Raw genomic sequence first — 14,251 nt, 5'->3', positions numbered from 1 at the left:
ACAGAAAAGTAGTAGAAAAGAGCCATATCTGAGCACTTAGCAAATTAAGATAACTTCAACCACTCCACCCTCATATTTTCTGATGGGATAACCCACACCCTGGGCTATGGAGTCTAAAGGGTTTAGAACTATTATGCTTGGGGATTCAGAAAGGAGAAAAAGATCTCTTTGTGTTCACTCCTCTGGAGTGTTAATATTACACTTCTGTTCTGTTTATTTACTAGCCTCTCCTCTGTCTTGCTACATCTTGAATCATTTCCCACCTCTTCTGTCCCTTCCAACTGCCCCAAGAACCAGGATAGGGTGTCTGTGTTTGAGCGGGTGTGTACATCTTGTGTCTATGTCTATATATGTGTAGGAATGACTGCAGCATTCCTGTCAGGGAACAGAGGCCCAGTTTGCCAAGTCACTGCCCTCTGCTCCCAGCTGCTGCTATCGCGGTCCTGAGTTGTACTTCTCTGTTTTCTAATGTTTGAACTCACTTCCAGGGAAGGATGCTAGCTCTCGATGCCAGCACTGGAACTGTGGACGGAGACTACGAACTTGGCATTCAAACTGAGTGTAACTTTGCTCACAAGTTTGGAGGCCATAACACCTTCCCTTTTTACAGCCAACACTGCAAAAATGTCTCTTTGGGTAGCTTTAAGAATCACTTTTCTCTTCCCTGCTCCAACAGTCTCCATTGGCCCTCCTGACTAGGTTAGCAGATGTTCAGTTCCACCTACCTTCATGCCTTATATAAGTCAGCTGTTTTGCTTCTTATTCCATTAATACTTTTGACAAAGTAGGAGAGGGGGCTCAGAAAGGCTCTCGTACTCTCTTCCAATTTGTTTTTCTCCTTTCCATTCTTCTCTGCTGTGGCTGACCCAGGCTAGGCAAATGCTTGCAGACAGTTCATCTGAGACTTTCCCAAGAATAGACAAAGGGAAAGGAGAGAGGTGATGGCCATGCCTACTCTTACCATTTACCCCTGTGATTCTGCAAAGGAGGTCCAAGCCCAGCACAGTAGCAAAGATTTACACTCCTGCTACCCAAAGGTATGAGAACAGGTAAATTTGCCAAGCTGCAATTCCTCTTCCTTTGGATTTGAGAGTTGCAGCTTGAAGAGTGGGCTTGATGATACTAATCTAAAGGATCTTTGGATAAAACTCTCTTTGTTGTTGCATCTGTCGAAGAACGTTGACCATATGGGAGACGTCTTGCTGGGGGAGTCTTTAAAGGACCATTTGATTCTTCTAAATAAGAAGCTTTTTTATTCAGTCAACAAGCAATGACGAGAAGGGGACCTGGTGTTCTCTATACCTTTTAGGCAGATGTGTGGCTGAAAAGATCTGCTCTGCTCTAGACAATCATTCATAAAAGTCGCCTTCTCTTTTCCTCCTTTCTTCAAGGATGCCCTCAATACACAAGCAGATTATTTCCCTAAAAGACTGTATAGGTACATGGATTGCTTGTTCCTGACATTTTCTCAAGTGCCTTTATTCCAACAGTCATAATATCTGTAATTTCCCTGTGCCTCTGGCATTTATTATCTTCTCCCCTTTCAGGTATCTTGAAAATCAGTCCCTTGATGCCCTAAAAAAGTGTGTTGCCTCCAACACGGCTCTCTTGCTTGGTTTAATCCAGCTGTGCTTCCCATATTTGTTTTCTTTAGTGCTACTTCGACTTCTTCATGCATCAGAGAGGAGACCATGATGATGCAGACCACATATGGTGACTCCACTGGTGTAGGTGGAGAAAATCATTTGTTATCACAATTGCGACAGATGAATTTTTTCAGTTTTTTGGTTTGTTCATTACTCTCCTTCCAGTTTCATTCTTAAATGTTCTCAAATGATCCGTTTTAATTGGGTTTCTGTAAATGTGTTTTTCCTTCTACCACTTCTTGCTGTTTTATGATGTGAGACTGCTCACAGTCTTGCAACCTCCTCCTCCATAAGATTTTACAAATGAGTTTAGAAACTCAATGGGTGTGTCACCCTTAGTTGATACCACTCCTAATTTGGCAAGATAAAATGTTTAGCCACAGAAGCACTTTCTAGGCTCTTTTGGCCTCCTCCTTGTGGCAGTTAAGAAATTTAGGACATGGTAATAGACTCTCCATTTAGCAATCCTTCTTCCCCCACCTCTCAAGTGAATAACCTACTTCTCATTTTGATTATTTTTCTAATTTGGTGCTGATGCTGATTTTTGCTCTAGCAAATTGGTCCTGTGACTCTACAGAGATTCAGAAATGATTTCAATCAACATTAGTAACCAGCCATTTACTCTCTGTTAAGATAGAATGATTGCATCCCAACTCTGTGCCTCAGTCTGTTCATTTGTAAAATGGGAACAATAGTACCTAACTTAGGAGATTGTTATAGAGACTGAATATTATAAAATCCTACATCAGTGTGTCTTTCTAATTTTAGCAATAATTTCTCAATTCTTGAGGGGGAAAAAAAAGGATTCCACTTTCAGTTTTGAGGACATTAGAGAGCTTTGGTCAAGGTGTTGAAATGGTTTCTACCTTGGCTTTGCTCTATCGAACAAGTTGTTTTCAGCTTCTCTGGCCTGATTTCCTTCTCTGAAAAATGCGAGAGCTAGATGCCATTTCTCTAAATCTGTGATCCCAGTGGTCCATGTGTCTCAACTAATTCAACTTGTCGCCCACTCAACCACGGTAAGAAAGATATCCTGGGGAATGTCAGAGTCTTTAAAGCACTTTGAAGCAACTGAAAGCCGCTTCAGAATCAAAAGACCCCCATAAAACAAACAAATCAACCCCACCAGGAAAGCAGGAAGATTGACAAGAAAAGTCGTAGGAGGAAAATTATTCATTACTTAATAAAATGGAATTTCCAAGTGGCTCTGAGAGTATACTTAATTGCAGATACAAATTTGGAGCCAAACTGGATAACTCTCTTAAAGTCCTCCATGTTTTGTTTACACTGTTCATCTAATGAAGTATTTGTTTATTGTAAACAATAAAGAAATATCTATTCCAGAAATATAATTTGCAAATTACTTGATGTGAATGAAAATTCTCTTCTTTTGACTTGCAGCATGTTGGAGAGCATACCTGCAAATCAAAGGGCAGCATTCTGTTTCAGAAATCAGCTCTGACATTAGCCACCATTCTATGTCTTTGATGTTCAGCCTCGGCATGCCAGTGGTTGACTATTTCTTTGCTGGGACTGACAAGCATGATGAATGGAGACAAAGAGAATAAACAAATCATTTTGACCATAGATTGCAAGACGGTTTGTTATCATCAAATGAGCCAATATATGTAAGGTGCTCTATTAAACCTTAAAATATGATATAAGTGCTTGCTAATGCTGTAATCCGGGAATTATTAATTTGGGGGGCTATGTGCTTTGCGGTAAGTGGTGGTAGCTTTTAAATTTAGATAAGCATATTAATGGTTTCACCTGACAGTTGTCTCCTACCCAAAGGGGGTTCAAGAACCTCTACTTTTGTCCAAGCCTCTTTCTTTTAGAGCTGAGGAAACTTTTCCAAAGTCACATAGACATTAAATAGCAACACTGGGATTCAATGGAGTCTTCTGACCCCAAATCTGGCATATTTCCCTTTCAATATCGCTTCTGCTCTTTAAAATGAGTTCTGCTCAAATGGATTCTGCCATGTTCAGAAGGATAAGAAGGATCACCTCTCTAAGAAGCTGTCTGCACTATTTATTTCAAGCTACTCTATGGAAATTTACCCTGATCTGACTCCAAAGGACTGAGAATTGGGCAGGAGAGGTGCCCAAGACTTTGGGAGTATTTAACTGTATTCTCTTCAAAGTCACTGCCAAAGGAACTAGTGCTAGAAATAACCATTAATGGACTCTTAACTTTAGGGAATCAGGTTTCAACTAGTCCAAGGATAAGATACATATCATGGCGGAGACTTTAAATGAGAGAAGAACTGGCAAGGTTAATCAGATTTCAGTTAGGATTTTTACAGATGTTATGGGCCAGAACTTGAGACAAGGTAATGTACTTGGTTCACATCTTGAAAGGAGTTCAAACCTTTAAAGTAGTTTACACCTTTAAAGGAGTTCACTCATTGGTCCACATGTTAGACTCACATCTTTAGAGAGCATATAAAAGCCCAGTCTCTGGGAGGAGATGGCGAGCCAGGATTCAGTCAAGGAGAGGACTTCCCGGGAGAACTTCAGGGGACGTCGGAGGAGAGGACTTTGGGAGATTCACACTTAGGATTGACTTCCAGCAAACCCACAATTCTACTCTCAGAAGCAGAGTCTGATTCATTCCATTTTCAACCTTTGTGCTGGCTGGAGGCTTTGGATTCAGAGGGAGCTAGAGGCTGAAGCTGGAAGAGACAAAGGACTAGCAAGCAGCAAGAGCTCGGGGGAACCAAGGAGAGAGGAAGGCCTCCAGAAAACTAGCCGAGTCCCAAGTGAAAGAGGTAAGATTTTGGAAGAGACAATATTTGAAGGACACAATAAGGATCTGGACTTTAACTCCTGGCTACATTTTGGGATTATTGAACTGAACTGAAACTAAGGCTGCCTCCAGAAGCCCTCCAAGAAAACCTGCCCCCAAGAAAATGATTGTAATTTAGAGAAAAAGAACATTATAGACTTCATCTCTGATTCCCCATTTCTGAGTTATTTCTAATTGACAGCAAGGCCTTTGGCCAGTCTGTGTATTTGGGAGTGGCCAGCTGTGGTTCTGGGTGTGGGGAATAATAGGACACATCTTCCCCTCCTGCATTCATGGTTCCCTGGTGCTGTCCTGTTAAATCAGCACTTTCAGGGCTCACTCCAGACACTGGCTGCCCAGATCGCCATTCAGCACAGCAGAATAACAAGTGAAAACCCTTGTTGAGCCACTCCCTTGCTCCTGTTTCTCATGTGTCCCTTTAGTATAAACTTTCTGGACGGCCACAGTACCCTGCTCCAGCCCTCCAAGTCACAGAGATGGTGTTCATGGAGATGTAGACAGATCTCAAATTCTTTCCTAATGGGCTACATCTCTTCTGAGTGACTTCCAATTGGTTGCCTGGCATCAACATTGTCAAAGGATCCATTCAGAGCCAAGCTTTTGCTAATGGGAATTTCTCTTCCCTTTCAATCAGCAAGTCTACTTTGCCACTTGAGCCATTTCCTGGAAAAATCTGGATGGGCCAGCAGCCTCCAAGTGGTACTTCTGCTTTTACTTGGCTCTTAGGTGAAGTGACATTGCTCTGAATTCTCAGGAACCCATCATTGTTGGAAAAGCGTCCCATTTATTCCTCCCAGAGTAGGCTTTGAGACAGGAGGTTTGGGAGCTCGGTCCACATCAATGACCTCCTGGCACAGGCCTGGCAACCCTGGGGGCATTGGATTATTCCCAAGACCCCACCAGGCATGGAAGCAGTGAGAGAGCGAGGAGAAAAATAGTCTTCTTGAGGATGGAAGAGTTTAGTGGGGTTCCTTCTGCTTTCAAGATGAAAGAAACCTGCTTCTTCAGTTAGAGTTGGAGAGGAACAGAGCCAGAGTTTGGGGAAATGGTAACAAAGAACCAATTGCAGCTAGAAGGCAGAGTCTTCTGGAGCGAGATTTGAAGAGTGTGGGAAAGGGCACCCACCCCTGCTCCCCCACCTCAAACATGCCTCTCCACAGACCTGCACTGTGTCTGGCACTTTTTAGGGATCATAGCAGACAAGTCCAACCTTGCATCTACAGAACACAATAAATTCAACCCACATTGATTAAGCATATTCTATGTACAGCCCACTGTGCTAAACAAGGAGGCTCACACACAATATTTCAAGACAAATTCATCAGAGAATCTTCAAATCAAGTTCTGGGTGACATATGAGGGAAGCTACTTTATCAATAGCTAGATATCTTTTTTTTGGTGGGGAGTACAGAGTGTGGAACAAGGTGATAAAGTGGCTAGAAAGTCAGGCTCAGAGGGAGAAGAACTGAGTTCAAATCCAGCCTCGGACAATGTCTAGCTATATGACTCTGGGCAAATTACCTCACCCCATTTGCCTCAGTTTCCTCATCTATAAACTGAATTGGTGAAGGAGGTGGCAAATCAGCCCAGTATCTTTGCCAAGAAAACCTCCAATGGGGTCATGAAGAGTTGGACAGAACTGAAATTACTAAGCAACAAACAGCTGTGTATGTGGAAGACAATAAAATGTAGAGAAACTCAGAGGAAAGGTTCTAGTATTAAGGGAGATAAGGCTTGTGAAAGCTAAGAGTTTAACTGAGACTTAAAGGAATACAAGGTGTAATGTTCTGATTGTCTCTCAGTTGTAATCCTTCTCTGGGAGGAGGTTTCTTTTCTGTATAATCTTTTCCTCTATGAGCGGGTTTCTTGGGAGGCTTCTGGGGCCTCCAGCCAGCCTCTTCTTCTTCCTGAATCCTGGCTCTGAATCTCCTCCAGCTCTTGTCCTTCCCCAATCCAGACTGCTCTACAGGGTCAATGTTGCCTCTTTTTATCCTCCCAGAGTATGGACTTGTAGGTACTCCCAGGGGCTTGTGGGAATTACTTACAACCAATGAACTTGTTCCTCTTAGAATTCCTAAGGTGTAAACTCCCTTTAAAGGCCTGAGCCAAAGGTCTGAGCCAGAGAACTGTCAAGTCAGCCTGAGTTCTCACCTTGTCACTGTCCAGACAACCTGAATTCTCACCTGGTAATACTAACACAAGGAAGCAGAGATGGGGAGGAAGAGTTCCATTATGGGAGAAAGAGTTGGGAGATGGAGTATCTTATACAAGGAACAGCAAGGGAGTCACCAATCCTGTATCATAGAACATGTGGAGGAGAATCTTACAAAGACCAGAAGGGTAGAAAGAGGTCACTTGTGAAGGGCTTTAAAAGACAAAGGAGTTTGTTTAATCCTAGAGGTAACAGGGAGAATGGAGTATATTGAATGAATAAATGTGACATGGTTGGATCTGTACTTCAGGAAGATCACTTTGCCAGTGGGGTGGAGGATGGACTGGAGTGGGGAGGGACTTGTGGTAGCAGCCCACCCAATAGCTATTGTATTAGGCTAGGGGTAAGGTAATAAAAGCCTGTACTGGGGTGGGGGGAGATTGGTGGCAGAAAACATATGGGGGATATATGAGAGATATCACAATGGTTGAATCAGCAGAATTTGGCAACAGATTGTACATGGGGCATAAGAAAGAACGAGGAGTGGCAGATGACACGTAGGTAGTGACTGGAACAACGGTGGTGCTCTAGACTACGACTTCTTAACCTTTTTTTTTCCATCTGTGACCCCTTTTTTACATGACTCCAGGTAAATACAAATTTCCTGATAATGAATCATAATTTTGTGACCTTCACATTCAGTTACGAGATACTATGTGGGTTGTGACTGGGCCCTAGACAGTAACAGAGAAGTTAGGAAGAGGGAAGGATTTTGTGGGTGGAGGGATGGGGAAGAAAATGGATTCATTTCTGGACATGTTGACTTTAAGATTTTTCTAAGACTTTCAGTCCAATATATTTATGAAGTAGTTGGAGATGTGAGACTGGAGATTAACAGAAAAATAAGCAGATTTGAGAATCATTAGCATCAAGATGATCATTGAATTCATAGGAATTTATGAGATCACCAAGCAGAACAGTATAGGAGAAGAGAGGAGGGCCCAGCAGAGAACCTTGGTGTTATCTTAGTTAGAAAGACGGAGATGATGTAGTTATCTAGAGAGATAGTAATTGAAGCCATTGGAACAACTAAGTCTGCCCAGGAAGACCACATAAGTGAGAAGAAAACAGGGTCATACACAGAAAATACCTACCCTAAACACTTAGTAAAAGAGAGAAAAGAACAAACAGAGATCTAGGGTTGAGCTGTGGAGGGGAAGGGGTTATCATCCTCCATGCTTTGTCCCATTAAACTTGCCCTGGGCATTAGAATTCCTGGTCACGATTGTGGGTATCGAAGAAGCACAACAATTGGCAATCTTACAGGAGTAACAGGAGAACCAGTGGTGGGGAGAAAGAAAGGCATCCAAAATATTCAGCTTGAGCTCCTTCTGTTAGAACTCATTATGGAGAAGTTTGCATTGACCTTTTTGGCAATCACAGCTGGACTACACAGTTGCCAGATGTCTCGATAGTAATTTTCTCCTTAATTACTAAGATATGAGGTAACAAATTCAGATGCCATTTCCATCAAAACAGATTAATATGCTTTTACACACAATGAGAAAACATTTGCTATGTGGGACAAGCTGGCTTCGAAAGATGACAGTAAAAGTCAGTTTTTAAGTCAGAAGTAGTAGTGTTCATCTGTCTAAATCACGTACCCATTTTTACCTTGTCTTGGTATATGGTGTTAGTTGTTAGCCTATGCCCCATTTCTTGTAGACAGCTTTCTAGTTTCCCCAATAGTTTTTGTTGATGTGAATGTTCATTTTTTCATGTAATTGGGAAATATTTAATGAAATAAACAAAAATAAAGTAAGTATATTTCTTAAGCTTTTTATGTTTTACTATTAAATGATTAATATATATATATATATTATTACTTTGTAGATATTTGAATATTAATAAATGTATGTGAGTGGGTATTTAGATACTTAACATAATCCCTGATACATAGCAGGCACTTGAAAATAACTGCTAGTAAAGTGCCTGACTGGATTACATTGGTCTAAAATTGACTAGGTAGTCAAAATCAGTCTGTGCCGTGTTTTCTACCTTCTCAAGCAGCCTGCTACTGCCAAATCCCATCTTTTCCGATGCCTATGGATGTGCCTATGAATCATATTATGCAAAGATCTCTGAGGAATCAAAATTATGGGGCAATGCAAAAAGTCATGATAAAACAAATAATGGGATAAATAGGTGACCGAGATGATTCTAGCAGCAGAGAAGGCTGAGAAGCCACTGGGAGCCCCGTGTGCCTCAGAAAGGAGGTTGGCTTCTTCACCAATAAGACAGAGAAGGGGAACGTAGCCGGGACTCAGCAGATATTCAGAGACCCAGAGGTAGGTTTACAAAGGGCCTAGATGAGAGTGACATGGGATAAGAATGTGTAGAAAGCTCATATTTGGAATGTAGAAACTCCTGAATGTAAGTCCTCGGAGCTAGAAACAAGAAGGGTCCATTGAGGGCATCAATCCAGCTCTAGAGAGGGCGAGTAATTTGCACAGATCACTAAGGTAGTAAATGATAAAATGAAATTCTACCCTCTGCTCTTTCCCCTGCTTCAAAGGTCAACATCAGCTTCCTCAAACAATCAAAGACTGGGTCTCAGTGATGGTGATTTGTTGAGCATTTTTTGGAACTTAAAACCTGATTCCATTATAAGCACAGGTATAATCATTCAGATTTGACAGTAAGGGAACTGAGACCTAGAAATGCTAGTCACAGACAAGACAATGACAAGAATTTGATACTCAGCACCAGGCTTCTTCCATTACACATGACCAAGAATTTTGCACTTGGGGGAGTGTCTATCTGTTTTGTGTTAACTGTATTTCAATAGAAGTGGTTTTCTTTGTAATCCTATGCATTTTATTTATTTGTTATTTAAAAGCAATATTCTGAGAAGTCATCCATAGGTTTAATGAGATGATGGCCTCAAAATAAGATCCCTTATGACTAGATAATTTCTTGTTTATGGAATTTGTACAAATCAGATTGTGGCTAAGAATCCATAGTAACACATGCATTTACCAGTAAGTCTGAGCAATAGTGGCTTTGGATTTTAATAGAATAGAAAAACTGACTGGGACTACTAGCAAGCCACGGTGCCCCTCAGAACTGAGAGTCTCAAAGAAGACTTTGTCCAAGGATGCTGACATCTGTACAGCATTCCTCTCCAAGAAGCCATGGTATTCAAAAATAGCAAAAGAAGGGATCCTAACCAAGCCATTCAAAGCAATAAACATGATCTTGATTCATAGATCAGGCAGATTTAAAACATAAAAAGAAAACTATAGACCAATATTGGTAATGAATACTGATGTAAACATTTTAAATAGAATATTAACAAAGAGAAAGAAAGAAGCCATGATATTGGCCCTCACCTTCTCATCCTTTCTCTGAGATGGCACTGCTTCATGGCACAACTCTGACTAGTGGACCACCGCTGGGGGTCCATCAGCATGCTACCCTTCTCTCAGGGCCTGCATCTCCACCTGAGCTCTGATTGGATCTATACACAGATTGTCTTACTGCTGCCTTACTGCTACTTGTACTTATGCTCTCTCCCTCCTGTCTTTGCACAGGTACCAAGATTCCTAGTGACTGTACTTTTGCCTCTAAAACCTTTCTTTACTCCAGACTAGGCCATCTCATAAGCCTTGGGCCCTTCGAACCTGTTTCACCCCACTAGGCCAGACTGCTAGCTTCCAAATCCAAGCTACCTTTAACACTCAGGAAGGTCTGCCACAGACTATCAGGACTGCTATCCCCCATCACTCACTGCCCTTCTCACATAGCAGGGGCTCTGAAGTGTTTTCCACTTTGGGAAGCCCCCCACCCTTTGTGGAAGACTCTGAGTGACACAAAGGGACTTAAATGCCCCTTGCTCCAAAGGCCTTATAATTTAGTATTCAGCTGGGCTTCATATAGCCAATGGCTTGAGGGAATCCTAAGAAGTATTGTGTTTTTTTGTTTTCCAGACCAATTTGTGAGGCTAGACCAGAGACTGATATCATGTGTGAATAAGTGTGTGTGTGTGTGTGTGTGTGTGTGTGTGTGTGTGTGTGTGTGTGTGTTGGACCCCTTTGACAGGCTGGTAAGACCTAGAGGGCCCATTCTCAGAATAATGTTTTTCAATGCATAAAATAACACAAGATAACAAAGGAAACCAATTCTTTTGCTATATAGTTAGCAGATGTTTTCTAAAAGCCAGTTCCCAGCCCCAAGTTAAGGACCCCTCACTAACTCCAGTCCTATTCACAGAAGAGGCCTCCAACTACCTCAGAAAACTAGCTGAAGGTCCGCTAGGACTAGGCCTGTGTAGTCTCAGCCTGGGCTGAGGGGGCAGAATGGTGTGGGCTAGCTCTTCTTGCACCATCTATCCCCAGCCTGAGGAGAGCAGCAGGGGCCCTGGGAAGCCGGCTCCACTGAACTTCAGTGGTCTTGAGCCTGTGGGACAGACAGGGCTCAGACGTTGAGAGGCTGCCTTGCAAAGAGAAGATGAGAGGTACAGGAAATTTCCATTCAAATGTGTTAATTGGCTGTAATGTAACATCAAGGCAGCTTGAAGGAAAACAAGCATTCCTCGTATCTCATGAAGTCAGGAAGTTCTGGCCAATGCTATTTTCTGCCAGATTGGGTTATAATGAACCCACTGTGCTTTAATGAAGGTAGTAACTGACAATCTTATTCAAATTTACTAGAATTCATCCGAGGCCGTTCGCTCTGGGTTCTGTTCAAAATATTTTATGAATTTCAGCATTGTGCCAGATAACAACCTAACTGCATTCCCTGAAAATTACTCCTATCACATCATTTGCTTGAAATGTTTGTCGGCATCTGATGAACTCTAGCCTTTCACCAAATATTTTTTCTTGCATTGTAATAAATTAGAGGGACTGCTGATAAATGGAAAGTGGCAGCCACCATGTTCTTTGCCATCACAGAGCCCGCTAAGCCAAACAGCAGCAGAGTTTTAATAAATTCTAGTCCAAGCTTCCAAAGAAGGGCAAAGCTACTACTGTCATCTTCCAAATGCAGCTAGGGAGCTTTTGCTAAGGCCAAGATAATTCTGAGAGCCCAACAGGTAAAATGACAGGGCCTGCTGTGATCTTTACTTAGGAGCTCCAAAAACTCAGTTCTCACGGCAGCTCTGCCACTGGGTGACCATGAGCAAGTGCAGTATGCTGGAAAGATTAGTCTCTACAATCCCACCTCTGACACATATTAGCTGTGTAGCCTTGGGCAGGCCTCTTAATTTTCCTGAGCCTCAGTTTCCTCATCTGTAAAACAAGAGAGCTGGACTAGATGGAATCTGCAATTCCCTCCAGTTTTGAAGGGGAGCTATACTGGGTGATCCCCTTAGGTCCCTGTGACATGCCAGGACTCTGTGGCTCATGGGCGTTATCTGGCAGTGGCTTTGGCTGAGGACTCTGTACTCTCTCTCATACCCATTCTTGCTACCTTCTTTGCCTCCTTCCCTCCTCCCTGGCACAAAGGTTTTTGGTCAATTCATTCAACAAAGATTAATTTGCACAATGCTCAGCTCAGTGCCTGGCACATGCATACTAGGTACTTAATAAATGTGGGAACCAAGACAAACCACATTGCTGCAATTAGGCTGTAAGCAAGGCTTCATCTCAGGCCACCCACAACACTGAAATAACTGCAGCTTAGTGTCTCATTTGCCAACTACTCTATAAATAAAAACAACACCCTATGGACCTCTAAAGGATAAGGACAGGAGCCTCCACCTGTTAATGCCTCCCCCTTTCATTTCCTTCACTCACTCTGTATACAGTTTATGTGGACCTAGATAATGATCTATTCTTTCTGAGAGCTTACTATCTAAAACCTGTAAGGGATAGCAAATGTGTTCTACTCCTCTTCCTTTACTCTATGACTGTATTTCAAAAGCCATATTAATACAATATTTTTCTTCTCTCCTACCTACCCTGAGAATTGACATTAAAAAAAAAACCCTAGTCAAATAAACAAACAAACAAAAGAAAATTATTTCCATACTGGCCATCTAAAAAATGCCTCCCGAGAGCTGGAAGAACTAGACGGCAAAACTATCCTAGTGGGGGATTTCAATCTTGCTCTCTCAGAACTAGATAATTGACCTATAAAATAAATATGAAGTTTAGGAGGTAAATAGAATTTTAGAAAAGTTAGGTATGATAGACCTTTGAAGAAAATTGAATGGAGACAAGAAAGGAGCATACTTTTTTTTTTCTCAGTGGTATGTAAAACCAACTAGGCCATAAAGACCTCAAAATCAAATGAAGAAAAGCAGAAAGAGTAAATGCAGCTTTTTCAGATTATGATGCAATAAAAATTACATATAATAAAGGGTCAGGGAAAAGTAGACCAAAAATTAACTCGAAACTAAATAATTTGATCCAAAAGAATGAGTGGGTGAAACAACAAATCATAGACACAATTGATAATTTCATCCAAGAGAATGACAATAATGGGACAACAAACCAAAATTTAGGGGATGCAGCAAAAACAGCTCTTAGGGAAAGTTTTATATCTCTATATGCTTACTTGCATAAAATAGAGAAAGAGAAAATCAGTGAATTGGGCTTGCAACTAAAAAAGCTAGAAAAAGAAAAAAAATTAAAATCCCTAATTAAATCTTCAATTTGACATTCTGAAAATAAAAAGGGAGATTCATAAAACTGAAAGCAAAAAACTATTGAATTAATAAATTAAACTAAGAGTTGGTTTTATGAAAAAAACAACAACAAAATAAACCTTTAGTTAAATCGATTAGAAAAAGGAAAGAAAAAAATCAAATTGTTAATATCAAAAATGAAAAGGGTGAACTTTCCACCAGTGAAGAGCAAGTTAAAGCAATAATTAGGAACTATTTTGTCCAACTGCCTGCCAATGTGTCTGATAATCCAAGTGAAATGGAGAAATACTTAGAAAAATATAGACTGCCCAGAATAACAGAGGAGAAAATAAATTACTTAAATAGTCCCATTTTAGAAAAAAGTAATAGAACAAGCTATCAATCAACTCCTTAAGAAAAAATCTTCAGGCCCAGATGGATTTACATGTGAATTCTACCAAACATTTAAAGAACAACTGATTCTAATACTACACAAAATATTTGGAGAAATAGGGAAAGAAGGAATCCTATCAAATTCTTTTTATGACAGACATGGTGCTGATACCTAAACCAGGGAGGGTCAAAACAGAAAGAAAGTTATAGACCAATTTCCCCAATGAATATTGATGTAAAAATCTTAAATAAAATATTAGCAAAGAGATTACAGCAAGTTATCCCCAGGATAATACACCATGACCAAGTAAGATTATATACCAGGAATGCAAGAGTAGTTCAATATTAGGAAAACTATCAGCAAAATTGACTCTATCAATAAGCAAACTAGCAAAAATCATAAGATTGTCTCAACAGATGCAGAAAAAGCATTTGACAAAATCCAACACCCATTTCTATGAAAAACACTAGAAAGTATAGGAATAAATGGAGTTCTCCTTAAATCAATCAATAACATCGATTTAAAGTTGTTAGCAAGTATCCCCTATGTAATGGGGATAAACTAGAACCATTCCCAATAAGAACCAAGGTTGCCCACTATCACCTTTACTATTTAAT

Source organism: Sminthopsis crassicaudata, chromosome X, assembly GCF_048593235.1.
Source record: "Sminthopsis crassicaudata isolate SCR6 chromosome X, ASM4859323v1, whole genome shotgun sequence".
NCBI classification, from domain to species: domain Eukaryota; kingdom Metazoa; phylum Chordata; class Mammalia; order Dasyuromorphia; family Dasyuridae; genus Sminthopsis; species Sminthopsis crassicaudata.
This window is presented reverse-complemented; position numbering follows the sequence as displayed.